This window comes from Carassius carassius, chromosome 23 (assembly GCF_963082965.1).
Source record: "Carassius carassius chromosome 23, fCarCar2.1, whole genome shotgun sequence".
In the NCBI taxonomy this organism is placed as follows: domain Eukaryota; kingdom Metazoa; phylum Chordata; class Actinopteri; order Cypriniformes; family Cyprinidae; genus Carassius; species Carassius carassius.
In genome coordinates, this window is record NC_081777.1 from 763,685 (window position 1) to 787,883 (window position 24,199).

The 24,199-nt window shown below is 40.2% G+C and overlaps 34 non-coding genes across 34 annotated transcripts; 26 read left to right on the top strand and 8 right to left on the bottom strand.

The window, feature by feature from the left end:
• Window positions 1-385: 385 nt before the first annotated feature.
• On the top strand, window positions 386-457 carry trnaw-cca (transfer RNA tryptophan (anticodon CCA)). Its single transcript has one exon. It is a non-coding gene; the product is annotated as a tRNA-Trp (tRNA).
• A 604-nt stretch (window positions 458-1,061) lies between these two features.
• On the top strand, window positions 1,062-1,133 carry trnaw-cca (transfer RNA tryptophan (anticodon CCA)). Its single transcript has one exon. It is a non-coding gene; the product is annotated as a tRNA-Trp (tRNA).
• Window positions 1,134-1,736: 603 nt separating this feature from the next.
• trnaw-cca (transfer RNA tryptophan (anticodon CCA)) lies at window positions 1,737-1,808 on the top strand. The gene has a single exon. It is a non-coding gene; the product is annotated as a tRNA-Trp (tRNA).
• Window positions 1,809-2,408: 600 nt separating this feature from the next.
• Window positions 2,409-2,480, top strand: trnaw-cca (transfer RNA tryptophan (anticodon CCA)). The gene has a single exon. It is a non-coding gene; the product is annotated as a tRNA-Trp (tRNA).
• A 604-nt stretch (window positions 2,481-3,084) lies between these two features.
• Window positions 3,085-3,156, top strand: trnaw-cca (transfer RNA tryptophan (anticodon CCA)). Its single transcript has one exon. It is a non-coding gene; the product is annotated as a tRNA-Trp (tRNA).
• Window positions 3,157-3,377: 221 nt separating this feature from the next.
• trnay-gua (transfer RNA tyrosine (anticodon GUA)) lies at window positions 3,378-3,464 on the bottom strand. The gene is given in 2 exon segments: window positions 3,378-3,413; window positions 3,428-3,464. It is a non-coding gene; the product is annotated as a tRNA-Tyr (tRNA).
• A 297-nt stretch (window positions 3,465-3,761) lies between these two features.
• trnaw-cca (transfer RNA tryptophan (anticodon CCA)) lies at window positions 3,762-3,833 on the top strand. Its single transcript has one exon. It is a non-coding gene; the product is annotated as a tRNA-Trp (tRNA).
• Window positions 3,834-4,447: 614 nt separating this feature from the next.
• Window positions 4,448-4,519, top strand: trnaw-cca (transfer RNA tryptophan (anticodon CCA)). The gene has a single exon. It is a non-coding gene; the product is annotated as a tRNA-Trp (tRNA).
• Window positions 4,520-5,131: 612 nt separating this feature from the next.
• Window positions 5,132-5,203, top strand: trnaw-cca (transfer RNA tryptophan (anticodon CCA)). The gene has a single exon. It is a non-coding gene; the product is annotated as a tRNA-Trp (tRNA).
• Window positions 5,204-6,129: 926 nt separating this feature from the next.
• Window positions 6,130-6,201, top strand: trnaw-cca (transfer RNA tryptophan (anticodon CCA)). The gene has a single exon. It is a non-coding gene; the product is annotated as a tRNA-Trp (tRNA).
• Window positions 6,202-6,805: 604 nt separating this feature from the next.
• Window positions 6,806-6,877, top strand: trnaw-cca (transfer RNA tryptophan (anticodon CCA)). The gene has a single exon. It is a non-coding gene; the product is annotated as a tRNA-Trp (tRNA).
• A 605-nt stretch (window positions 6,878-7,482) lies between these two features.
• Window positions 7,483-7,554, top strand: trnaw-cca (transfer RNA tryptophan (anticodon CCA)). Its single transcript has one exon. It is a non-coding gene; the product is annotated as a tRNA-Trp (tRNA).
• Window positions 7,555-7,775: 221 nt separating this feature from the next.
• On the bottom strand, window positions 7,776-7,862 carry trnay-gua (transfer RNA tyrosine (anticodon GUA)). Its single transcript is given in 2 exon segments — window positions 7,776-7,811; window positions 7,826-7,862. It is a non-coding gene; the product is annotated as a tRNA-Tyr (tRNA).
• Window positions 7,863-8,158: 296 nt separating this feature from the next.
• trnaw-cca (transfer RNA tryptophan (anticodon CCA)) lies at window positions 8,159-8,230 on the top strand. Its single transcript has one exon. It is a non-coding gene; the product is annotated as a tRNA-Trp (tRNA).
• Window positions 8,231-8,835: 605 nt separating this feature from the next.
• trnaw-cca (transfer RNA tryptophan (anticodon CCA)) lies at window positions 8,836-8,907 on the top strand. Its single transcript has one exon. It is a non-coding gene; the product is annotated as a tRNA-Trp (tRNA).
• A 603-nt stretch (window positions 8,908-9,510) lies between these two features.
• trnaw-cca (transfer RNA tryptophan (anticodon CCA)) lies at window positions 9,511-9,582 on the top strand. The gene has a single exon. It is a non-coding gene; the product is annotated as a tRNA-Trp (tRNA).
• Window positions 9,583-11,173: 1,591 nt separating this feature from the next.
• Window positions 11,174-11,260, bottom strand: trnay-gua (transfer RNA tyrosine (anticodon GUA)). The gene is given in 2 exon segments: window positions 11,174-11,209; window positions 11,224-11,260. It is a non-coding gene; the product is annotated as a tRNA-Tyr (tRNA).
• A 295-nt stretch (window positions 11,261-11,555) lies between these two features.
• On the top strand, window positions 11,556-11,627 carry trnaw-cca (transfer RNA tryptophan (anticodon CCA)). The gene has a single exon. It is a non-coding gene; the product is annotated as a tRNA-Trp (tRNA).
• Window positions 11,628-13,098: 1,471 nt separating this feature from the next.
• Window positions 13,099-13,170, top strand: trnaw-cca (transfer RNA tryptophan (anticodon CCA)). The gene has a single exon. It is a non-coding gene; the product is annotated as a tRNA-Trp (tRNA).
• Window positions 13,171-13,391: 221 nt separating this feature from the next.
• trnay-gua (transfer RNA tyrosine (anticodon GUA)) lies at window positions 13,392-13,478 on the bottom strand. Its single transcript is given in 2 exon segments — window positions 13,392-13,427; window positions 13,442-13,478. It is a non-coding gene; the product is annotated as a tRNA-Tyr (tRNA).
• A 295-nt stretch (window positions 13,479-13,773) lies between these two features.
• Window positions 13,774-13,845, top strand: trnaw-cca (transfer RNA tryptophan (anticodon CCA)). The gene has a single exon. It is a non-coding gene; the product is annotated as a tRNA-Trp (tRNA).
• A 604-nt stretch (window positions 13,846-14,449) lies between these two features.
• trnaw-cca (transfer RNA tryptophan (anticodon CCA)) lies at window positions 14,450-14,521 on the top strand. Its single transcript has one exon. It is a non-coding gene; the product is annotated as a tRNA-Trp (tRNA).
• A 1,966-nt stretch (window positions 14,522-16,487) lies between these two features.
• trnaw-cca (transfer RNA tryptophan (anticodon CCA)) lies at window positions 16,488-16,559 on the top strand. Its single transcript has one exon. It is a non-coding gene; the product is annotated as a tRNA-Trp (tRNA).
• A 481-nt stretch (window positions 16,560-17,040) lies between these two features.
• trnay-gua (transfer RNA tyrosine (anticodon GUA)) lies at window positions 17,041-17,127 on the bottom strand. Its single transcript is given in 2 exon segments — window positions 17,041-17,076; window positions 17,091-17,127. It is a non-coding gene; the product is annotated as a tRNA-Tyr (tRNA).
• Window positions 17,128-17,266: 139 nt separating this feature from the next.
• On the top strand, window positions 17,267-17,338 carry trnaw-cca (transfer RNA tryptophan (anticodon CCA)). The gene has a single exon. It is a non-coding gene; the product is annotated as a tRNA-Trp (tRNA).
• Window positions 17,339-17,958: 620 nt separating this feature from the next.
• On the top strand, window positions 17,959-18,030 carry trnaw-cca (transfer RNA tryptophan (anticodon CCA)). Its single transcript has one exon. It is a non-coding gene; the product is annotated as a tRNA-Trp (tRNA).
• A 474-nt stretch (window positions 18,031-18,504) lies between these two features.
• trnay-gua (transfer RNA tyrosine (anticodon GUA)) lies at window positions 18,505-18,591 on the bottom strand. Its single transcript is given in 2 exon segments — window positions 18,505-18,540; window positions 18,555-18,591. It is a non-coding gene; the product is annotated as a tRNA-Tyr (tRNA).
• Window positions 18,592-18,897: 306 nt separating this feature from the next.
• Window positions 18,898-18,969, top strand: trnaw-cca (transfer RNA tryptophan (anticodon CCA)). The gene has a single exon. It is a non-coding gene; the product is annotated as a tRNA-Trp (tRNA).
• Window positions 18,970-20,283: 1,314 nt separating this feature from the next.
• Window positions 20,284-20,355, top strand: trnaw-cca (transfer RNA tryptophan (anticodon CCA)). Its single transcript has one exon. It is a non-coding gene; the product is annotated as a tRNA-Trp (tRNA).
• A 620-nt stretch (window positions 20,356-20,975) lies between these two features.
• trnaw-cca (transfer RNA tryptophan (anticodon CCA)) lies at window positions 20,976-21,047 on the top strand. The gene has a single exon. It is a non-coding gene; the product is annotated as a tRNA-Trp (tRNA).
• A 481-nt stretch (window positions 21,048-21,528) lies between these two features.
• Window positions 21,529-21,615, bottom strand: trnay-gua (transfer RNA tyrosine (anticodon GUA)). Its single transcript is given in 2 exon segments — window positions 21,529-21,564; window positions 21,579-21,615. It is a non-coding gene; the product is annotated as a tRNA-Tyr (tRNA).
• A 305-nt stretch (window positions 21,616-21,920) lies between these two features.
• Window positions 21,921-21,992, top strand: trnaw-cca (transfer RNA tryptophan (anticodon CCA)). The gene has a single exon. It is a non-coding gene; the product is annotated as a tRNA-Trp (tRNA).
• Window positions 21,993-23,554: 1,562 nt separating this feature from the next.
• Window positions 23,555-23,626, top strand: trnaw-cca (transfer RNA tryptophan (anticodon CCA)). The gene has a single exon. It is a non-coding gene; the product is annotated as a tRNA-Trp (tRNA).
• Window positions 23,627-24,107: 481 nt separating this feature from the next.
• Window positions 24,108-24,194, bottom strand: trnay-gua (transfer RNA tyrosine (anticodon GUA)). The gene is given in 2 exon segments: window positions 24,108-24,143; window positions 24,158-24,194. It is a non-coding gene; the product is annotated as a tRNA-Tyr (tRNA).
• Between the last annotated feature and the right edge of the window lie 5 nt (window positions 24,195-24,199).

Below are 24,199 nucleotides of genomic sequence, written 5' to 3' on the forward strand. Positions count from 1 at the left end.
TTAAAAACACACTCCTTCGAGCCAGCGACCTAAGGATACCCAACAACTCATCTAGAGTCCTCCACTCTACCAGCTGAGCTATCTAATGATGGGAAATGCGCAAGGCACCAAAACTTTCCAAGAAATTCAGAAAATCTTTAACTTTTGAGGTTACTGGGAAAAATTAGGCTGCTTTTTGTGGTGAATGCTTCAAGGGCCGTACAAAGGACAACAACTCATCTACAGTCATCTGATCTAGCGGCTGAGTTATCAAAGGATGGGAAAAGCTTAAGGCACCAAAAGTTGGCAAGAAATTCAGAAATCCTTACCTCTTGAGGTTATTGGGGAAAATTAGGCAGCTTTATGTGATGAATGAGTCCAAAGGAAGCAACAATTTGACTTCAAAGACCTCGTGGCACAACGATAGCGCGTCTGACTCCAGATCAGAAGGTTGCGTGTTCAAATCACGTCGGGGTCAAGCCATCTCCTCTTACCATTATAAGCATGAAGTCAGATGTTTTAATTCAGCTATGTTTTCATAATTATTGAAGCATCTAAAAAAGAAGCCTCTGATATGACAAATGCTCCTTCCACTGTGTAAAGTGTTATATTTGTATCTTGATCTATTGGCTTTTTTCAAATGGCAATACGAAATCTAAAGGAAATGTAAAAATATTTGTGTTGAGTTTAAAATCACACTCCTTCGAGCCAGAATCGAACCAGCGACCTAAGGACACCCAACAACTCACCTACAGTCGTTCGCTCTACCAGCTGAGCTATCGAAGGATGGGAAATGTGCAAGGCACCAAAACTTTCCAAGAAATTCAGAAATCCTTAACTTTTGAGGTTACTGGGAAAAATTAGGCTGCTTTTTGTGGTGAATGCTTCAAGAGCCGTACAAAGGACAACAACTCATCTACAGTCATCTGATCTAGCGGCTGAGTTATCAAAGGATGGGAAAAGCTTAAGGCACCAAAAGTTGGCAAGAAATTCAGAAATCCTTACCTCTTGAGGTCATTGGGGAAAATTAGGCTGCTTTATGTGGTGAATGAGTACAAAGGAAGCAACAACTTGACATCGAAGACCTCGTGGCGCAATGGTAGCGCATCTGACTCCAGTTCAGAAGGTTGCGTGTTCAAATCACGTCGGGGTCAAGCCATCTCCTCTTACCATTAAAAGTATGAAGTCAAATGTTTTAATTCACCTATGTTTTCATAATTATTGAAGCGTCTAAAAAAGAAACCTCTGATATGACAAATGCTCCTTCCACTGTGTAAAGTGTTATATTTGTATCTTGATCTATTGGCTTTTTTCAACGGGCAATACAAAATCTAAAGGAAATGTAAAAATATTTGTGCTGAGTTTAAAATAACACTCCTTCAAACCGGCGACCTAAGGATACCCAACAACTCATCTAAAGTCCTCCGCTCTACTAGCTGAGCTATCGAAGGATGGGAGGAGCTGAAGGCTCCAAAAGTTGCCAAGAAATTCAGAAATCCTTAACTCTTGAGGTTATTGGGAAAAATTAGGCTGCTTTTTGTGGTGAATTCTTCAAGAGCCGTACAAAGGACAACAACTCATCTACAGTCATCTGATCTACCGGCTGAGTTATCAAACGATGGGAACAGCTTAAGGCACCAAAAGCTGGCAAGAAATTCAGAAATCCTTACCTCTTGAGGTTATTGGGAAAAATTAGGCTGCTTTTTGTGGTGAATGCATCAAGGGCCGTGCCAAGTAAGCAACAACTTTACTTCGAAGACCTCGTGGCGCAATGGTAGCACGTCTGACTCCAGATCAGAAGGTTGCGTGTTCAAATTACGTCGGGGTCAAGCCATCTCCTCTTTCCATTAAAAGTATGAAGTCCAACGTCAAATGTTTTAATTCAGCTATGTTTTCATAATTATTGAAGCGTCTAAAAAAGAAACCTCTGATATGACAAATGCTCCTTCCACTGTGTAAAGTGTTATATTTGTATCTTGATCTATTGGCTTTTTTCAACTGGCAATACAAAATCTAAAGGAAATGTAAAAATATTTGTGCTGAGTTTAAAATAACATTCCTTCAAACCAGCGACCTAAGGATACCCAACAACTCATCTAAAGTCCTCCGCTCTACTAGCTGAGCTATCGAAGGATGGGAAATGTGCAAGGCACCAAAACTTTCCAAGAAATTCAGAAATCCTTAACTTTTGAGGTTATTGGGAAAAATTAGGCTGCTTTTTGTGGTGAATGCTTCAAGGGCCGTACAAAGGACAACAACTCATCTACAGTCATCTGATCTACCGGCTGAGTTATCAAAGGATGGGAAAAGCTTAAGGCACCAAAAGTTGGCAAGAAATTCAGAAATCCTTACCTCTTGAGGTTATTGGGGAAAATTAGGCAGCTTTATGAGGTGGATTAGTCCAAAGGAAGCAACAACTTGACTTCGAAGACCTCGTAGCGCAATGGTAGCGCGTCTGACTCCAGATCAGAAGGTTGCATGTTCAAATCATGTCAGGGTCAAGCCATCTCTTCTTTCCATTAAAAGTATGAAGTTAAATGTTTTAATTCAGCTATGTTTTCATAATTATTGAAGCGTGTAATAAAGAAGCCTCTGATATGACAAATGCTCCTTCCACTGTGTAAAGTGTTATATTTGTATCTTGATCTATTGGCTTTTTTCAACGGGCAATACAAAATCTAAAGGAAATGTAAAAATATTTGTGCTGAGTTTAAAATCACACTCCTTCGAGCCGAAATCGAACCAGCGACCTAAGGATACCCAACAACTCATCTAGAGTCCTCCACTCTACCAGCTGAGCTATCTAATGATGGGAAATGTGCAAGGCACCAAAACTTTCCAAGAAATTCAGAAATCCTTAACTTTTGAGGTTACTGGGAAAAATTAGGCTGCTTTTTGTGGTAAATGCTTCAAGAGCCGTACAAAGGACAACAACTCATCTACAGTCATCTGATCTACCGGCTGAGTTATCAAAGGATGGGAACAGCTTAAGGCACCAAAAGTTGGCAAGAAATTCAGAAATCCTTACCTCTTGAGGTTATTGGGGAAAATTAGGCAGCTTTATGTGGTGAATGAGTACAAAAGAAACAACAACTTGACTTCGAAGACCTCGTGGCGCAACGGTAGCGCGTCTGACTCCAGTTCAGAAGGTTGCGTGTTCAAATCACGTCGGGGTCAAGCCATCTCCTCTTTTCATTAAAGGTATGAAGTCAAATGTTTTAATTCAGCTATGTTTTCATAATTATTGAAGAGTGTAAAAAAGAAGCCTCTGATATGACAAATGCTACTTCCACTGTGTAAAGTGTTATATTTGTATCTTGATCTATTGGCTTTTTTCAACGGGCAATACGAAATCTAAAGGAAATGTAAACATATTTGTGCTGAGTTTAAAATAACACTCCTTCGAGCCGGAATCGAACCAGCGACCTAAGGATACCCAACAACTCGTCTACAGTCCTCCGCTCTACCAGCTGAGCTATCGAAGGATGGGAAATGTGCAAGGCACCAAAACTTTCCAAGAAATTCAGAAATCCTTAATTTTTAAAGGTTATTGGGAAAAATTAGGCTGCTTTTTGTGATGAATGCTTCAAGGGCCGTACAAAGGACAACAACTCATCTACAGTCATCTGATCTACTGGTTTAGTTATCAAAGGATGGGAACAGCTTAAGGCACCAAAAGTTGGCAAGAAATTCAGAAATCCTTACCTCCTGAGGTTATTGGGGAAAATTAGGCAGCTTTATGTGGTGAATGAGTCCAAAGGAAGCAACAATTTTACTTCGAAGACCTCGTGGCGCAATGGTAGCGCGTCTGACTCCAGTTCAGAAGGTTGCGTGTTCAAATCACGTCGGGGTCAAGCCATCTCCTCTTACCATTAAAAGTATGAAGTCAAATGTTTTAATTCAGCTATGTTTTCATAATTATTGAAGCGTCTAAAAAAGAAACCTCTGATATGACAAATGCTCCTTCCACTGTGTAAAGTGTTATATTTGTATCTTGATCTATTGGCTTTTTTCAACGGGCAATACAAAATCTAAAGGAAATGTAAAAATATTTGAGCTGAGTTTAAAATAACACTCCTTCAAACCGGAATCAAACAAGCGACCTAAGGATACCCAACAACTCATCTAAAGTCCTCCGCTCTACTAGCTGAGCTATCGAAGGATGGGAAGAGCTGAAGGCTCCAAAAGTTGCCAAGAAATTCAGAAATCCTTAACTCTTGAGGTTATTGGGAAAAATTAGGCTGCTTTTTGTGGTGAATTTTTCAAGAGCCGTACAAAGTACAACAACTCATCTACAGTCATCTGATCTACCGGCGGAGTTATCAAACGATGGGAACAGCTTAAGGCACCAAAAGCTGGCAAGAAATTCAGAAATCCTTACCTCTTGAGGTTATTGGGAAAAATTAGGCTGCTTTTTGTGGTGAATGCATCAAGGGCCGTGCCAAATAAGCAACAACTTGACTTTGAAGACCTCGTGGTGCAATGGTAGCGTGTCTGACTCCAGATCAGAAGGTTGCGTGTTCAAATAACGTCGGGGTCAAGCCGACTCTTCTTTCCATTAAAAGTATGAAGTCCAACGTCAAATGTTTTAATTCAGCTATATTTTCATAATTATTGAAGCGTGTAAAAAAGAAGCCTCTGATATGACAAATGCTCCTTCCACTGTGTAAAGTGTCATATTTGTATCTTGATCTATTGGCTTTTTTCAACGGGCAATACGAAATCTAAAGGAAATGTAAAAATATTTGTGCTGAGTTTAAAAACACACTCCTTCGAGCCGGAATCAAACCAGCGACCTAAGGATACCCAACAACTCATCTAGAGTCCTCCACTCTACCAGCTGAGCTATCTAATGATGGGAAATGTGCAAGGCACCAAAACTTTCCAAGAAATTCAGAAAATCTTTAACTTTTGAGGTTACTGGGAAAAATTAGGCTGCTTTTTGTGGTGAATGCTTGAAGGGCCGTACAAAGGACAACAACTCATCTACAGTCATCTGATCTAGCGGCTGAGTTATCAAAGGATGGGAAAAGCTTAAGGCACCAAAAGTTGGCAAGAAATTCAGAAATCCTTACCTCTTGAGGTTATTGGGGAAAATTAGGCAGCTTTATGTGGTGAATGAGTCCAAAGGAAGCAACAATTTGACTTCGAAGACCTTGTGGCACAACGGTAACGCGTCTGACTCCAGATCTGAAGGTTGCGTGTTCAAATCACGTCGGGGTCAAGCCATCTCCTCTTACCATTAAAAGTATGAAGTCAAATGTTTTAATTCAGCTATGTTTTCATAATTATTGAAGCATCTAAAAAAGAAGCCTCTGATATGACAAATGCTCCTTCCACTGTGTAAAGTGTTATATTTGTATCTTGATCTATTGGCTTTTTTCAACGGGCAATACGAAATCTAAGGGAAATGTAAAAATATTTGTGTTGAGTTTAAAATCACACTCCTTCGAGCCAGAATCGAACCAGCGACCTAAGGACACCCAACAACTCACCTACAGTCGTTCACTCCACCAGCTGAGCTATCGAAGGATTGGAAATGTGCAAGGCACCAAAACTTTCCAAGAAAGTCCAACATCAAATGTTTTAATTCAGCTATGTTTTTATAATTATTGTAGCGTGTAAAAAAGAAGCCTCTGATATGACAAATGCTCCTTCCACTGTGTAAAGTGTCATATTTGTATCTTGATCTATTGGCTTTTTTCAACGGGCAATACGAAATCTAAAGGAAATGTAAAAATATTTGTGCTGAGTTTAAAAACACACTCTTTCGAGCCGGAATCGAACCAGCGACCTAAGGATACCCAACAACTCGTCTAGAGTCCTCCACTCTACCAGCTGAGCTATCTAATGATGGGAAATGTGCAAGGCACCAAAACTTTCCAAGAAATTCAGAAAATCTTTAACTTTTGAGGTTACTGGGAAAAATTAGGCTGCTTTTTGTGGTGAATGCTTCAAGGGCCGTACAAAGGACAACAACTCATCTACAGTCATCTGATCTAGCGGCTGAGTTATCAAAGGATGGGAAAAGCTTAAGGCACCAAAAGTTGGCAAGAAATTCAGAAATCCTTACCTCTTGAGGTTATTGGGGAAAATTAGGCAGCTTTATGTGGTGAATGAGTCCAAAGGAAGCAACAATTTGACTTCGAAGACCTCGTGGCACAACGGTAGTGCGTCTGACTCCAGATCAGAAGGTTGCGTGTTCATATCACGTCGGGGTCAAGCCATCTCCTCTTACCATTAAAAGTATGAAGTCAAATGTTTTAATTCAGCTATGTTTTCATAATTATTGAAGCATCTAAAAAAGAAGCCTCTGATATGACAAATGCTCCTTCCACTGTGTAAAGTGTCATATTTGTATCTTGATCTATTGGCTTTTTTCAACGCGCAATACGAAATCTAAAGGAAATGTAAAAATATTTGTGCTGAGTTTAAAATCACACTACTTCGAGCCGGAATCGAACCAGCGACCTAAGGATACCCAACAACTCACCTACAGTCGTTCGCTCTACCAGCTGAGCTATCGAAGGATGGGAAATGTGCAAGGCACCAAAACTGTCCAAGAAATTCAGAAATCCTTAACTTTTGAGGTTATTGGGAAAAATTAGGCTGCTTTTTGTGGTGAAAGCTTCAAGGGCCGTACAAAGGACAACAACTCATCTACAGTCATCTGATCTACCGGCTGAGTTATCAAAGGATGGGAAAAGCTTAAGGCACCAAAAGTTGGCAAGAAATTCAGAAATCCTTAACTCTTGAGGTTATTGGGGAAAATTGGGTAGCTTTATGTGGTGGATTAGTCCAAAGGAAGCAACAACTTGACTTCGAAGACCTCGTGGCGCAATGGTAGCGCGTCTGACTCCAGATCAGAAGGTTGCGTGTTCAAATCACGTCATGGTCAAGCCATCTCCTCTTTCCATTAAAAGTATGAAGTCAAATGTTTTAATTCAGCTATGTTTTTATAATTATTGTAGCGTGTAAAAAAGAAGCCTCTGATATGACAAATGCTCCTTCCACTGTGTAAAGTGTCATATTTGTATCTTGATCTATTGGCTTTTTTCAATGGGCAATACGAAATCTAAAGGAAATGTAAAAATATTTGTGCTGAGTTTAAAATCACAATCCTTCGAGCCGGAATCAAACCAGCGACCTAAGGATACCCAACAACTCATCTAGAGTCCTCCACTCTACCAGCTGAGCTATCTAATGATGGGAAATGTGCAAGGCACCAAAACTTTCCAAGAAAATCAGAAAATCTTTAACTTTTGAGGTTACTGGGAAAAATTAGGCTGCTTTTTGTGGTGAATGCTTCAAGGGCCGTACAAAGGACAACAACTCATCTACAGTCATCTGATCTAGCGGCTGAGTTATCAAAGGATGGGAAAAGCTTAAGGCACCAAAAGTTGGCAAGAAATTCAGAAATCCTTACCTCTTGAGGTTATTGGGGAAAATTAGGCAGCTTTATGTGATGAATGAGTCCAAAGGAAGCAACAATTTGGCTTCAAAGACCTCGTGGCACAACGGTAGTGCGTCTGACTCCAGATCAGAAGGTTGCGTGTTCATATCACGTCGGGGTCAAGCCATCTCCTCTTACCATTAAAAGTATGAAGTCAAATGTTTTAATTCAGCTATGTTTTCATAATTATTGAAGCATCTAAAAAAGAAGCCTCTGATATGACAAATGCTCCTTCCACTGTGTAAAGTGTTATATTTGTATCTTGATCTATTGGCTTTTTTCAACGGGCAATACGAAATCTAAAGGAAATGTAAAAATATTTGTGTTGAGTTTAAAATCACACTCCTTCGAGCCGGAATCGAACCAGCGACCTAAGGATACCCAACAACTCACCTACAGTCGTTCGCTCTACCAGCTGAGCTATCGAAGGATGGGAAATGTGCAAGGCACCAAAACTGTCCAAGAAATTCAGAAATCCTTAACTTTTGAGGTTATTGGGAAAAATTAGGCTGCTTTTTGTGGTGAAAGCTTCAAGGGCCGTACAAAGGACAACAACTCATCTACAGTCATCTGATCTACCGGCTGAGTTATCAAAGGATGGGAAAAGCTTAAGGCACCAAAAGTTGGCAAGAAATTCAGAAATCCTTACCTCTTGAGGTTATTGGGGAAAATTGGGTAGCTTTATGTGGTGGATTAGTCCAAAGGAAGCAACAACTTGACTTCGAAGACCTCGTGGTGCAATGGTAGCGCGTCTGACTCCAGATCAGAAGGTTGCGTGTTCAAATCACGTCATGGTCAAGCCATCTCCTCTTTCCATTAAAAGTATGAAGTCAAATGTTTTAATTCAGCTATGTTCTTATAATTATTGTAGCGTGTAAAAAAGAAGCCTCTGATATGACAAATGCTCCTTCCACTGTGTAAAGTGTCATATTTGTATCTTGATCTATTGGCTTTTTTCAATGGGCAATACGAAATCTAAAGGAAATGTAAAAATATTTGTGCTGAGTTTAAAATCACAATCCTTCGAGCCGGAATCAAACCAGCAACCTAAGGATACCCAACAACTCATCTAGAGTCCTCCACTCTACCAGCTGAGCTATCTAATGATGGGAAATGTGCAAGGCACCAAAACTTTCCAAGAAATTCAGAAAATCTTTAACTTTTGAGGCTACTGGGAAAAATTAGGCTGCTTTTTTTGGTGAATGCTTCAAGGGCCGTACAAAGGACAACAACTCATCTACAGTCATCTGATCTAGCGGCTGAGTTATCAAAGGATGGGAAAAGCTTAAGGCACCAAAAGTTGACAAGAAATTCAGAAATCCTTACCTCTTGAGGTTATTGGGGAAAATTAGGCAGCTTTATGTGGTGAATGAGTCCAAAGGAAGCAACAATTTGACTTCGAAGACCTCGTGGCACAACGGTAGTGCGTCTGACTCCAGATCAGAAGGTTGCGTGTTCATATCACGTCGGGGTCAAGCCATCTCCTCTTACCATTAAAAGTATGAAGTCAAATGTTTTAATTCAGCTATGTTTTCATAATTATTGAAGCGTGTAATAAAGAAGCCTCTGATATGACAAATGCTCCTTCCACTGTGTAAAGTGTTATGTTTGTATCTTGATCTATTGGCTTTTTTCAACGGGCAATACGAAATCTAAAGGAAATGTAAAAATATTTGTGCTGAGTTTAAAATCACAATCCTTCGAGCCGGAATCAAACCAGCGACCTAAGGATACCCAACAACTCATCTAGAGTCCTCCACTCTACCAGCTGAGCTATCTAATGATGGGAAATGTGCAAGGCACCAAAACTTTTCAAGAAATTCAGAAATCCTTAACTTTTGAGGTTACTGGGAAAAATTAGGCTGCTTTTTGTGATGAATGCGTCAAGAGCCGTACAAAGGACAACAACTCATCTACAGTCATCTGATCTACCGGCTGAGTTATCAAAGGATGGGAAAAGCTTAAGGCACCAAAAGTTGGCAAGAATTTCAGAAATCCTTACCTCTTGAGGTTATTGGGGAAAATTAGGCAGCTTTATGTGGTGAATGAGTCCAAAGGAAGCAAAAATTTTACTTGAAGACCTTGTGGCGCAATGGTAGCGTGTCTGACTCCAGATCAGAAGGTTGCGTGTTCACATCACGTCGGGGTCAAGCCATCTCCTCTTACCATTAAAAGTATGAAGTCAAATGTTTTAATTCAGCTATGTTTTCATAATTATTGAAGCGTCTAAAAAAGAAACCTCTGATATGACAAATGCTCCTTCCACTGTGTAAAGTGTTATATTTGTAACATGATCTATTGGCTTTTTTCAACGGGCAATACAAAATCTAAAGGAAATGTAAAAATATTTGTGCTGAGTTTAAAATAACACTCCTTCAAACCGGAATCAAACCAGCGACCTAAGGATACCCAACAACTCATCTAAAGTCCTCCGCTCTACTAGCTGAGCTATCAAAGGATGGGAAGAGCTGAAGGCTCCAAAAGTTGCCAAGAAATTCAGAAATCCTTAACTCTTGAGGTTATAGGGAAAAATTAGGCTGCTTTTTGTGGTGAATGCTTCAAGAGCCGTACAAAGGACAACAACTCATCTACAGTCATCTGATCTACTGGCTGAGTTATCAAACGATGGGAACAGCTTAAGGCACCAAAAGCTGGCAAGAAATTCAGAAATCCTTACCTCTTGAGGTTATTGGGAAAAATTAGGCTGCTTTTTGTGGTGAATGCATCAAGGGCCGTGCCAAGTAAGCAACAACTTGACTTTGAAGACCTCGTGGTGCAATGGTAGCGCGTCTGACTCCAGATCAGAAGGTCGCATGTTCAAACAACGTCAAGGTCAAGCCATCTCTTCTTTCCATTAAAAGTATGAAGTCCAACGTCAAATGTTTTAATTCAGCTATGTTTTCATAATTATTGAAGCGTGTAAAAAAGAAGCCTCTGATATGACAAATGCTCCTTCCACTGTGTAAAGTGTCATATTTGTATCTTGATCTATTGGCTTTTTTCACAGGGCAATACGAAATCTAAAGGAAATGTCAAAATATTTGTGCTGAGTTTAAAAACACACTCCTTCGAGCCAGAATCGAACCAGCGACCTAAGGATACCCAACAACTCGTCTAGAGTCCTCCACTCTACCAGCTGAGCTATCTACTGATGGGAAATGTGCAAGGCACCAAAACTTTCCAAGAAATTCAGAAAATCTTTAACTTTTGAGGTTACTGGGAAAAATTTGGCTGCTTTTTGTGGTGAATGCTTCAAGGGCCGTACAAAGGACAACAACTCATCTACAGTCAAATGATCTACCGGCTGAGTTATCAAAGGATGGGAAAAGCTTAAGGCACCAAAAGTTGGCAAGAAATTCAGAAATCCTTACCTCTTGAGGTTGTTGGGGAAAATTAGGCAGCTTTATGTGGTGAATGAGTCCAAAGGAAGCAACAACTTGACTTCGAAGACCTCGTTGCGCAACAGTAGCACATCTGACTCCAGATCAGAAAGTTGCGTGTTCAAATCACGTCGGGGTCAAGCCATCTCCTCTTACCATTAAAAGTATGAAGTCAAATGTTTTAATTCAGCTATGTTTTCATAATTATTGAAGCGTGTAAAAAAGAAGCCTCTGATATGACAAATGCTACTTCCACTGTGTAAAGTGTTATATTTGTATCTTGATCTATTGGCTTTTTTCAACGGGCAATACGAAATTTAAAGGAAATGTAAAAATATTTGTGCTGAGTTTAAAATAACACTCCTTCGAGCCGGAATCGAATCAGCGACCTAAGGATACCCAACAACTCGTCTACAGTCCTCCGCTCTACCAGCTGAGCTATCGAAGGATGGGAAATGTGCAAGGCACCAAAACTTTCCAAGAAATTCAGAAATCCTTAACTTTTGAGGTTATTGGGAAAAATAAGGCTGCTTTTTGTGATGAATGCTTCAAGGGCCGTACAAAGGACAACAACTCATCTACAGTCATCTGATCTACCGGCTGAGTTATCAAAGGATGGGAAAAGCTTAAGGCACCAAAAGTTGGCAAGAAATTCAGAAATCCTTACCTCTTGAGGTTATTGGGAAAATTAGGCAGCTTTATGTGGTGGATTAGTCCAAAGGAAGCAACAACTTGACTTCGAAGACCTCGTGGCGCAATGGTAGCGCGTCTGACTCCAGATCAGAAGGTTGCGTGTTTAAATCATGTCGGGGTCAAGCCATCTCCTCTTTCCATTAAAAGTATGAAGTCAAATGTTTTAATTCAGCTATGTTTTCATAATTATTGAAGCGTGTAATAAAGAAGCCTCTGATATGACAAATGCTCCTTCCACTGTGTAAAGTGTTATATTTGTATCTTGATCTATTGGCTTTTTTCAACGGGCAATACGAAATCTAAAGGAAATGTAAAAATATTTGTGCTGAGTTTAAAATCACACTCCTTCGAGCCAGAATCAAACCAGCGACCTAAGGATACCCAACAACTCATCTAGAGTCCTCCACTCTACCAGCTGAGCTATCTAATGACGGGAAATGTGCAAGGCACCAAAACTTTCCAAGAAATTCAGAAATCCTTAACTTTTGAGGTTACTGGGAAAAATTAGGCTGCTTTTTGTGGTGAACGGAATCGAACCAGTGACCTAAGGATACCCAACAACTCATCTACAGTCCTCCGCTCTACCTGCTGAGCTATCGAAGGATGGAAAGAGCTGAAGGCTCCAAAAGTTGCCAAGAAATTCAGAAATCCTTAACTCTTGAGGTTATTGGGAAAAATAAGGCTGCTTTTTGTGGTGAATGCTTCAAGAGCCGTACAAAGGACAACAACTCATCTACAGTCATCTGATCTACCGGCTGAGTTATCAAACGATGGGAACAGCTTAAGGCACCAAAAGCTGGCAAGAAATTCAGAAATCCTTACCTCTTGAGGTTATTGGGAAAAATTAGGCTGCTTTTTGTGGTGAATGCATCAAGGGCCGTGCCAAGTAAGCAACAACTTGACTTTGAAGACCTCGTGGTGCAATGGTAGCGCGTCTGACTCCAGATCAGAAGGTTGCGTGTTCAAATAATGTTGGGGTCAAGCCATCTCTTCTTTCCATTAAAAGTATGAAGTCCAACGTCAAATGTTTTAATTCAGCTATGTTTTCATAATTATTGAAGCGTGTAAAAAAGAAGCCTCTGATATGACAAATGCTCCTTCCACTGTGTAAAGTGTCATATTTGTATCTTGATCTATTGGCTTTTTTCAACGGGCAATACGAAATCTAAAGGAAATGTAAAAATATTTGTGCTGAGTTTAAAAACACACTCCTTCAAGCCGGAATCGAACCAGCGACCTAAGGATACCCAACAACTCGTCTAGAGTCCTCCACTCTACCAGCTGAGCTATCTAATGATGGGAAATGTGCAAGGCACCAAAACTTTCCAAGAAATTCAGAAAATCTTTAACTTTTGAGGTTATTGGGAAAAATTAGGCTGCTTTTTGTGGTGAATGCTTGAAGGGCCGTACAAAGGACAACAACTCATCTACAGTCATCTGATCTAGCGGCTGAGTTATCAAAGGATGGGAAAATCTTAAGGCACCAAAAGTTGGCAAGAAATTCAGAAATCCTTACCTCTTGAGGTTATTGGGGAAAATTAGGCAGCTTTATGTGGTGAATGAGTCTAAAGGAAGCAACAATTTGACTTCGAAGACCTCGTGGAGCAACGGTAGCGCGTCTGACTCCAGATCAGAAAGTTGCGTGTTCAAATCACGTCGGGGTCAAGCCATCTCCTCTTACCATTAAAAGTATGAAGTCAAATGTTTTAATTCAGCTATGTTTTCATAATTATTGAAGCGTGTAAAAAAGAAGCCTCTGATATGACAAATGCTACTTCCACTGTGTAAAGTGTTATATTTGTATCTTGATCTATTGGCTTTTTTCAACGGGCAATACGAAATTTAAAGGAAATGTAAAAATATTTGTGCTGAGTTTAAAATAACACTCCTTCGAGCCGGAATCGAACCAGCGACCTAAGGATACCCAACAACTCGTCTACAGTCCTCCGCTCTACCAGCTGAGCTATCGAAGGATGGGAAATGTGCAAGGCACCAAAACTTTCCAAGAAATTCAGAAATCCTTAACTTTTGAGGTTATTGGGAAAAATAAGGCTGCTTTTTGTGATGAATGCTTCAAGGGCCGTACAAAGGACAACAACTCATCTACAGTCATCTGACCTACCGGCTGAGTTATCAAAGGATGGGAAAAGCTTAAGGCACCAAAAGTTGGCAAGAAATTCAGAAATCCTTACCTCTTGAGGTTATTGGGAAAATTAGGCAGCTTTATGTGGTGGATTAGTCCAAAGGAAGCAACAACTTGACTTCGAAGATCTCGTGGCGCAATGGTAGCGTGTCTGACTCCAGATCAGAAGGTTGCGTGTTCAAATCATGTCGGGGTCAAGCCATCTCCTCTTTCCATTAAAAGTATGAAGTCAAATGTTTTAATTCAGCTATGTTTTCATAATTATTGAATCGTGTAATAAAGAAGCCTCTGATATGACAAATGCTACTTCCACTGTGTAAAGTGTTATATTTGTATCTTGATCTATTGGCTTTTTTCAACGGGCAATACGAAATCTAAAGGAAATGTAAAAATATTTGTGCTGAGTTTAAAATCACACTCCTTCGAGCCAGAATCAAACCAGCGACCTAAGGATACCCAACAACTCATCTAGAGTCCTCCACTCTACCAGCTGAGCTATCTAATGACGGGAAATGTGCAAGGCACCAAAACTTTCCAAGAAATTCAGAAATCCTTAACTTTTGAGGTTACTGGGAAAAATTAGGCTGCTTTTTGTGGTGAATGCTTCAAGAGCCGTACAAAGGACAACAACTCATCTACAGTCATCTGATCTACCGGCTGAGTTATCAAAGGATGGGAAAAGCTTAAGGCACCAAAAGTTGGCAAGAAATTCAGAAATCCTTACCTCTTGAGGTTATTGGGGAAAATTAGGCAGCTTTATGTAGTGAATGAGTACAAAGGAAGCAACAACTTGACTTTGAAGATCTCGTGGCGCAACGGTAGCGCGTCTGACTCCAGATCAGAAGGTTGTGTGTTCAAATCACGTCGTGGTCAAGCCATCTCCTCTTTCCATTAAAAGTATGAAGTCAAATGTTTTAATTCAGCTAGGTTTTCATAATTATTGAAGCGTGTAATAAAGAAGCCTCTGATATGACAAATGCTCCTTCCACTGTGTAAAGTGTTATATTTGTATCTTGATCTATTGGCTTTTTTCAACGGGCAATACGAAATCTAAAGGAAATGTAAAAATATTTGTGCTGAGTTTAAAATCACAATCCTTCGAGCCGGAATCAAAACAGCGACCTAAGGATACCCAACAACTCATCTAGAGTCCTCCAATCTACCAGCTGAGCTATCTAATGATGGGAAATGTGCAAGGCACCAAAACTTTCCAAGAAATTCAGAAAATCTTTAACTTTTGAGGTTATTGGGAAAAATTAGGCTGCTTTTTGTGGTGAATGCTTGAAGGGCCGTACAAAGGACAACAACTCATCTACAGTCATCTGATCTACCGGCTGAGTTATCAAAGGATGGGAACAGCTTAAGGCACCAAAAGTTGGCAAGAAATTCAGAAATCCTTTCCTCTTGAGGTTATTGGGGAAAATTAGGCAGCTTTATGTGGTGGATTAGTCCAAAGGAAGCAACAACTTGACTTCGAAGACCTCATGGCGCAATGGTAGCGTGTCTGACTCCAGATCAGAAAGTTGCATGTTCAAATCACGTCGTGGTCAAGCCATCTCCTCTTTCCATTAAAAGTATGAAGTCAAATGTTTTAATTCAGCTAGGTTTTCATAATTATTGAAGCGTGTAATAAAGAAGCCTCTGATATGACAAATGCTCCTTCCACTGTGTAAAGTGTTATATTTGTATCTTGATCTATTGGCTTTTTTCAACGGGCAATACGAAATCTAAAGGAAATGTAAAAATATTTGTGCTGAGTTTAAAATCACAATCCTTCGAGCCGGAATCAAAACAGCAACCTAAGGATACCCAACAACTCATCTAGAGTCCTCCACTCTACCAGCTGAGCTATCTAATGATGGGAAATGTGCAAGGCACCAAAACTTTTCAAGAAATTCAGAAATCCTTAACTTTTGAGGTTACTGGGAAAAATTAGGCTGCTTTTTGTGATGAATGCGTCAAGAGCCGTACAAAGGACAACAACTCATCTACAGTCATCTGATCTTCCGGCTGAGTTATCAAAGGATGGGAAAAGATTAAGGCACCAAAAGTTGGCAAGAATTTCAGAAATCCTTACCTCTTGAGGTTATTGGGGAAAATTAGGCAGCTTTATGTGGTGAATGAGTACAAAGGAAGCAACAACTTGACTTCGAAGACCTCGTGGCACAATGGTAGCACGTCTGACTCCAGGTCAGAAGGTTGTGTGTTCAAATCATGTCAAGGTCAAGCCATCTCTCCTTTCCATTAAAAGTATGAAGTCAAATGTTTTAATTCAGCTATGTTTTCATAATTATTGACAGTGTAAAAAAGAAGCCTCTGATATGACAAATGCTACTTCCACTGTGTAAAGTGTTATATTTGTATCTTGATCTATTGGCTTTTTTCAACGGGCAATACAAAATCTAAAGGAAATGTAAAAATATTTGTGCTGAGTTTAAAATAACACTCCTTCGAGCCGGAATCGAACCAGCGACCTAAGGATACCCAACAACTCGTCTACAGTCCTCCGCTCTACCTGCTGAGCTATCTAATGATGGGAAATGTGCAAGGCACCAAAACTTTCCAAGAAATTCAGAAATCCTTAACTTTTGAGGTTACTGGGAAAAATTAGGCTGCTTTTTGTGGTAAATGCTTCAAGGGCCGTACAAAGGACAACAACTCATCTACAGTCATCTGATCTACCGGCTGAGTTATCAAAGGATTGGAATAGCTTAAGGCACCAAAAGTTGGCAAGAAATTCAGAAATCCTTACCTCTTGAGGTTATTGGGAAAAATTAGGCTGCTTTTTGTGGTGAATGCATCAAGGGCCGTGACAAGTAAGCAACAACTTGACTTAGTAGACCTTGTGGTGCAATGGTAGCGCGTCTGACTCCAGATCAGAAGGTTGCCTGTTCAAATCACGTCGGGGTCAAGCCATCTCCTCTTTCCATTAAAATTATGAAGTCAAATTAGGCTGCTTTTTGTGGTGAATGCATCAAGTGCTGTACAAAGGACAACAACTCATCTACAGTCATCTGATCTACCAACTGAGTTATTAAAGAAAGGGAAGAGCTTAAGGCACCAAAAGTTGGCAAGAAATTCAGAAATCCTTACCTCTTGAGGTTACTGGGAAAAATTAGGCTGCTTTTTGTGGTGAATGCATCAAGGGCCACAAATCACGGTCAAGCCATCACTTCTTTCCATTAAAAGTATGAAGTCCAACGTCAAATGTTTTAATTCAGCTATGTTTTCATAATTATTGAAGCGTATAAAAAAGAAGCCTCTGATATGACAAATGCTACTTCCACTGTGTAAAGTGTTATATTTGTATCTTGATCTATTGGCTTTTTTCAACGGGCAATACAAAATCTAAAGGAAATGTAAAAATATTTGTGCTGAGTTTAAAATAACACTCCTTCGAGCCGGAATCGAACCAGCGACCTAAGGATACCCAACAACTCGTCTACAGTCCTCCGCTCTACCTGCTGAGCTATCGAAGGATGGGAAGAGCTGAAGGCTCCAAAAGTTGGCAAGAAATTCAGAAATCCATACCTCTTGAGGTTATTGGGAAAAATTAGGCTGCTTTTTGTGGTGAATGCATCAAGGGCCGTGCCAAGTAAGCAACAACTTGACTACGAAGACCTTGTGGCGCAATGGTAGCGCGTCTGACTCCAGATCAGAAGGTTGCGTGTTCAAATCACGTCGGGGTCAAGCCATCTCTTCTTTCCATTAAAAGTATGAAGTCCAATGTCAAATCTTTTAATTCAGCTATGTTTTCATAATTATTGAAGCGTGTAAAAAGAAGCCTCTGATATGAAAAATGCTCCTTCCACTGTGTAAAGTGTTATATTTGTATCTTGATCTATTGGCTTTTTTCAACGGGCAATACGAAATCTAAAGGAAATGTAAAAATATTTGTGCTGAGTTTAAAATCACACTCCTTCGAGCCGGAATTGAACCAGCGACCTAAGGATACCCAACAACTCGTCTAGAGTTCTCCACTCTACCAGCTGAGCTATCTAATGATGGGAAATGTGCAAGGCACCAAAACTTTCCAAGAAATTCAGAAATCCTTAACTTTTGAGGTTATTGGGAAAAATTAGGCTGCTTTTTGTGGTGAATGCTTCAAGGGCCGTACAAAGGACAACAACTCATCTACAGTCATCTGATCTACCGGCTGAGTTATCAAAGGATTGGAATAGCTTAAGGCACCAAAAGTTGGCAAGAAATTCAGAAATCCTTACCTCTTGAGGTTATTGGGAAAAATTAGGCTGCTTTTTCTGGCGAATGCATCAAGGCCCGTGACAAGTAAGCAACAACTTGACTACGTAGACCTCGTGGTGCAATGGTAGCGCGTCTGACTCCAGATCAGAAGGTTGCGTGTTCAAATCACGTCGGGGTCAAGCCATCTCCTCTTTCCATTAAAATTATGAAGTCAAATTAGGCTGCTTTTTGTGGTGAATGCATCAAGTGCTGTACAAAGGACAACAACTCATCTACAGTCATCTGATCTACCAACTGAGTTATTAAAGAATGGGAAGAGCTTAAGGCACCAAAAGATGGCAAGAAATTCAGAAATCCTTACTTCTTGAGGTTACTGGGAAAAATTAGGCTGCTTTTTGTGGTGAATGCATCAAGGGCCACAAATCACGGTCAAGCCATCTCTTCTTTCCATTAAAAGTATGAAGTCAAATGTTTTAATTCAGCTATGTTTTCATAATTATTGAAGAGTGTAAAAAAGAAGCCTCTGATATGACAAATGCTCCTTCCACTGTGTAAAGTGTCATATTTGTATCTTGATCTATTGGCTTTTTTCAACGGGCAATACGAAATCTAAAGGAAATGTAAAAATATTTGTGCTGAGTTTAAAATCACACTCCTTCGAGCCGGAATCGAACCAGCGACCTAAGGATACCCAACAACTCATCTACAGTCCTTCGCTCTACCAGCTGAGCTATCGAAGGATGGGAAATGTGCAGGGCACCAAAACTTTCCAAGAAATTCAGAAATCCTTAACTTTTGAGGTTATTGGGAAAAATTAGGCTGCTTTTTGTGGTGAATGCTTCAAGGGCCGTACAAAGGACAACAACTCATCTACAATCATCTGATCTACCGGCTGAGTTATCAAAGGACTGGAATAGCTTAAGGCACCAAAAGTTGGCAAGAAATTCAGAAATCCATACCTCTTGAGGTTATTGGGAAAAATTAGGCTGCTTTTTGTGGTGAATGCATCAAGGGCCGTTCCAAGTAAGCAACAACTTGACTACGAAGACCTTGTGGCGCAATGGTAGCGCGTCTGACTCCAGATCAGAAGGTTGCGTGTTCAAATCACGTCGGGGTCAAGCCATCTCTTCTTTCCATTAAAAGTATGAAGTCCAATGTCAAATCTTTTAATTCAGCTATGTTTTCATAATTATTGAAGCGTGTAAAAAGAAGCCTCTGATATGACAAATGCTCCTTCCACTGTGTAAAGTGTTATATTTGTATCTTGATCCATTGGCTTTTTTCAACGGGCAAAACGAAATCTAAAGGAAATGTAAAAATATTTGTGCTGAGTTTAAAATCACACTCCTTCGAGCCGGAATCGAACCAGCGACCTAAGGATACCCAACAACTCATCTACAGTACTCCACTCTACCAGCTGAGCTATCGAAGAATGGGAAATGTGCAAGGCACCAAAACTTTCCAAGAAATTCAGAAATCCTTAACTTTTGAGGTTATTGGGAAAAATTAGGCTGCTTTTTGTGGTGAATGCTTCAAGGGCCGTACAAAGGACAACAACTCATCTACAATCATCTGATCTACCGGCTGAGTTATTAAAGGACTGGAATAGCTTAAGGCACCAAAAGTTGGCAAGAAATTCAGAAATCCTTACCTCTTGAGGTTATTGGGAAAAGTTAGGCTGCTTTTTGTGGTGAATGCATCAAGGGCCTTGCCAAGTAAGCAACAACTTGACTTCAAAGACCCCGGGGCACAATGGTAGCGCGTCTGACTCCAGATCAGAAGGTTGCATGTTCAAATACTGTCGGGGTCAAGCCATCTCTTCTTTCCATCAAAAGTATGAAGTCCAACGTCAAATATTTTAATTCAGCTATGTTTTCATAATTATTGAAGCGTGTAAAAAAGAAGCCTCTGATATGACAAATGCTACTTCCACTGTGTAAAGTGTCATATTTGTTTCTTGATCTATTGGCTTTTTTCAACAGGCAATACGAAATCTAAAGGAAATGTAAAAATATTTGTGCTGAGTTTAAAATCACACTCCTTCGAGCCGGAATTGAACCAGCAACTTTAGGATACCCAACATCTCGTCTAGAGTCCTCCACTCTACCAGCTGAGCTATCTAATGATGGGAAATGTGCCAGGCTCCAAAACTTTCCAAGAAATTCAGAAATCCTTAACTTTTGAGTTTACTGGGAAAAATTAGGCTGCTTTTTGTGGTGAATGCTTCAAGAGCCGTACAAAAGGACAACAACTCATCTACAGTCATCTGATCTACCGGCTGAGTTATCAAAGGATGGGAAAAGCTTTAGGCACCAAAAGTTGGCAAGAAATTCAGAAATCCATACCTCTTGAGGTTATTGGGAAAAATTAGGCTGCTTTTTGTGGTGAATGCATCAAGGGCCGTGCCAAGTAAGCAACAACTTGACTACGAAGACCTTGTGGCGCAATGGTAGCGCGTCTGACTCCAGATCAGAAGGTTGCGTGTTCAAATCACGTCGGGGTCAAGCCATCTCTTCTTTCCATTAAAAGTATGAAGTCCAATGTCAAATCTTTTAATTCAGCTATGTTTTCATAATTATTGAAGCGTGTAAAAAGAAGCCTCTGATATGACAAATGCTCCTTCCACTGTGTAAAGTGTTGTATTTGTATCTTGATCTATAGGCTTTTTTCAACGGGCAATACGAAATCTAAAGGAAATGTAAAAATATTTGTGCTGAGTTTAAAATCACACTCCTTCGAGCCGGAATTGAACCAGCGACCTAAGGATACCCAACAACTCGTCTAGAGTTCTCCACTCTACCAGCTGAGCTATCGAAGGATGGGAAATGTGCAAGGCACCAAAACTTTCCAAGAAATTCAGAAATCCTTAACTTTTGAGGTTATTGGGAAAAATTAGGCTGCTTTTTGTGGTGAATGCTTCAAGGGCCGTACAAAGGACAACAACTCATCTACAGTCATCTGATCTACCGGCTGAGTTATCAAAGGATTGGAATAGCTTAAGGCACCAAAAGTTGGCAAGAAATTCAGAAATCCTTACCTCTTGAGGTTATTGGGAAAAATTAGGCTGCTTTTTGTGGCGAATGCATCAAGGCCCGTGACAAGTAAGCAACAACTTGACTACGTAGACCTCGTGGTGCAATGGTAGCACGTCTGACTCCAGATCAGAAGGTTGCGTGTTCAAATCACGTCGGGGTCAAGCCGTCTCCTCTTTCCATTAAAATTATGAAGTCAAATTAGGCTGCTTTTTGTGGTGAATGAATCAAGTGCTGTACAAAGGACAACAACTCATCTACAGTCATCTGATCTACCAACTGAGTTATTAAAGAATGGGAAGAGCTTAAGGCACCAAAAGTTGGCAAGAAATTCAGAAATCCTTACTTCTTGAGGTTACTGGGAAAAATTAGGCTGCTTTTTGTGGTGAATGCATCAAGGGCCACAAATCACGGTCAAGCCATCTCTTCTTTCCATTAAAAGTATGAAGTCCAACGTCAAATGTTTTAATTCAGCTATGTTTTCATAATTATTGAAGCATGTAAAAAAGAAGCCTCTGATATGACAAATGCTCCTTCCACTGTGTGAAGTGTTATATTTGTATCTTGATCTATTGGCTTTTTTCAATGGGCAATACGAAATCTAAAGGAAATGTAAAAATATTTGTGCTGAGTTTAAAATACCACTCCTTCGAGCCGGAATCGAACCAGCGACCTAAGGATACCCAACAACTCGTCTACAGTCCTCCGCTCTACCAGCTGAGCTATCGAAGGATGGGAAACGTGCAAGGCACCAAAAGTTGCCAAGAAATTCAGAAATCCTTACCTCTTGAGGTTATTGGAAAAATTAGGCTGCTTTTTGTGGTGAATGCATCAAGGGCTATACAAAGGACAACAACTCATCTACAGTCATCTGATCTACCAACTGAGTAATTAAAGGATGGGAAAAGCTTAAGGCACCAAAAGTTGGCAAGAAATTCAGAAATCCCTACCTCTTGAGGTTATTGGGAAAAATTAGGCTGCTTTTTGTGGTGAATGCATCAAGGGCCGTGCCAAGTAAGCAACAACTTGACTTTGAAGACCTCGTGGCGCAATGGTAGCGTGTCTGACTCCAGATCAGAAGGTTACGTGTTCAAATCACGTCGGGGTCAAGCCATCTCCTCTTTCCATTAAAAGTATGAAGTCAAATTAGGCTGCTTTTTGTGGTGAATGCATCAAGTGCTGTACAAAGTACAACAACTCATCTACAGTCATCTGATCTACCAACTGAGTTATTAAACAATGGGAAGAGCTTAAGGCACCAAAAGTTGGCAACGAATTCAGAAATCCTTACCTCTTGAGGTTACTGGGAAGAATTAGGCTGCTTTGTCAGGTGAATGCATCAAGGGCCACAAATCACGGTCAAGCCATCTCTTCTTTCCATTAAAAGTATGAAGTCCAACGTCAAATGTTTTAATTCAGCTATGTTTTCATAATTATTGAAGCGTGTAAAAAAGAAGCCTCTGATATGACAAATGCTACTTCCACTGTGTAAAGTGTCATATTTGTTTCTTGATCTATTGGCTTTTTTCAACGGGCAATACGAAATCTAAAGGAAATGTAAAAATAGTTGTGCTGAGTTTAAAATCACACTCCTTCGAGCCAGAGACCTAAGGATACCCAACAACTCATCTACAGTCCTCCACTCTACCAGCTGAGCTATCGAAGGATGGGAAATGTGCAAGGCACCAAAACTTTCCAAGAAATTCAGAAATCCTTAACTTTTGAGGTTACTGGGAAAAATTAGGCTGCTTTTTGTGGTGAATGCTTCAAGGACCGTACAAAGGACAACAACTCATCTACAGTCATCTGGTCTACCGGCTGAGTTATCAAAGGATTGGAATAGCTTAAGGCACCAAAAGTTGGCAAGAAATTCAAAAATCCTTACCTCTTGAGGTTATTGGGAAAAATTAGGCTGCTTTTTGTGGTGAATGCATCAAGGGCCGTGCCAAGTAAGCAACAACTTGACTACGAAGACCTCGTGGCGCAATGGTAGTGCGTCTGACTCCAGATCAAAAGGTTGTGTGTTCAAATCACTTCGGGGTTAAGCCATCTCTTCTTTCCATTAAAAGTATGAAGTCCAATGTCAAATATTTTAATTCAGCTATGTTTTCATAATTATTGAAGCGTGTAAAAAAGAAGCCTCTGATATGACAAATGCTCCTTCCACTGAGTAAAGTGTCATATTTGTTATATTTGTTTCTTGATCTATTGGCTTTTTTCAACGGGCAATACGAAATCTAAAGGAAATGTAAAAATATTTGTGCTGAGTTTAAAATCACACTCCTTCGAGCCGGAATTGAACCAGCGACCTTAGGATACCCAACAACACGTCTAGAGTCCTCCACTCTACCAGCTGAGCTATCTAATGATGGGAAATGTGCAAGGCACCAAAACTTTCCAAGAAATTCAGAAATCCTTAACATTTGAGGTTACTGGGAAAAATTAGGCTGCTTTTTGTGGTGAATGCTTCAAGGGCCGTACAAGGGACAACTCATCTACAGTCATCTGATCTACCGGCTGAGTTATCAAAGGACTGGAATAGCTTAAGGCACCAAAAGTTGGCAAGAAATTCAGAAATCCTTACCTCTTGAGGTTATTGGGAAAAATTAGGCTGCTTTTTGTGGTGAATGCATCAAGGGCCGTGACAAGTAAGCAACAACTTGACTTCGTAGACCTCGTGGTGCAATGGTAGCGCGTCTGACTCCAGATCAGAAGGTTGCGTGTTCAAATCACGTCGGGGTCAAGCCATCTCCTCTTTCCATTAAAATTATGAAGTCAAATTAGGCTGCTTTTTGTGGTGAATGCATCAAGTGCTGTACAAAGGACAACAACTCATCTATAGTCATCTGATCTACCAACTGAGTTATTAAAGAATGGGAAGAGCTTAAGGCACCAAAAGTTGGCAAGAAATTCAGAAATCCTTACCTCTTGAGGTTACTGGGAAAAATTAGGCTGCTTTTTGTGGTGAATGCATCAATGGCCACAAATCATGGTAAAGCCATCTCTTCTTTCCATTAAAAGTATGAAGTCCAACGTCAAATGTTTTAATTCAGCTATGTTTTCATAATTATTGAAGCGTATAAAAAAGAAGCCTCTGATATGACAAATGCTACTTCTACTGTGTAAAGTGTTATATTTGTATCTTGATCCATTGGCTTTTTTCAACGGGCAATACGACATCTAAAGGAAATGTAAAAATATTTGTGCTGAGTTTAAAATCACACTCCTTCGAGCCGGAATCGAACCAGCGACCTAAGGATACCCAACAACTCATCTACAGTCCTTCGCTCTACCAGCTGAGCTATCGAAGGATGGG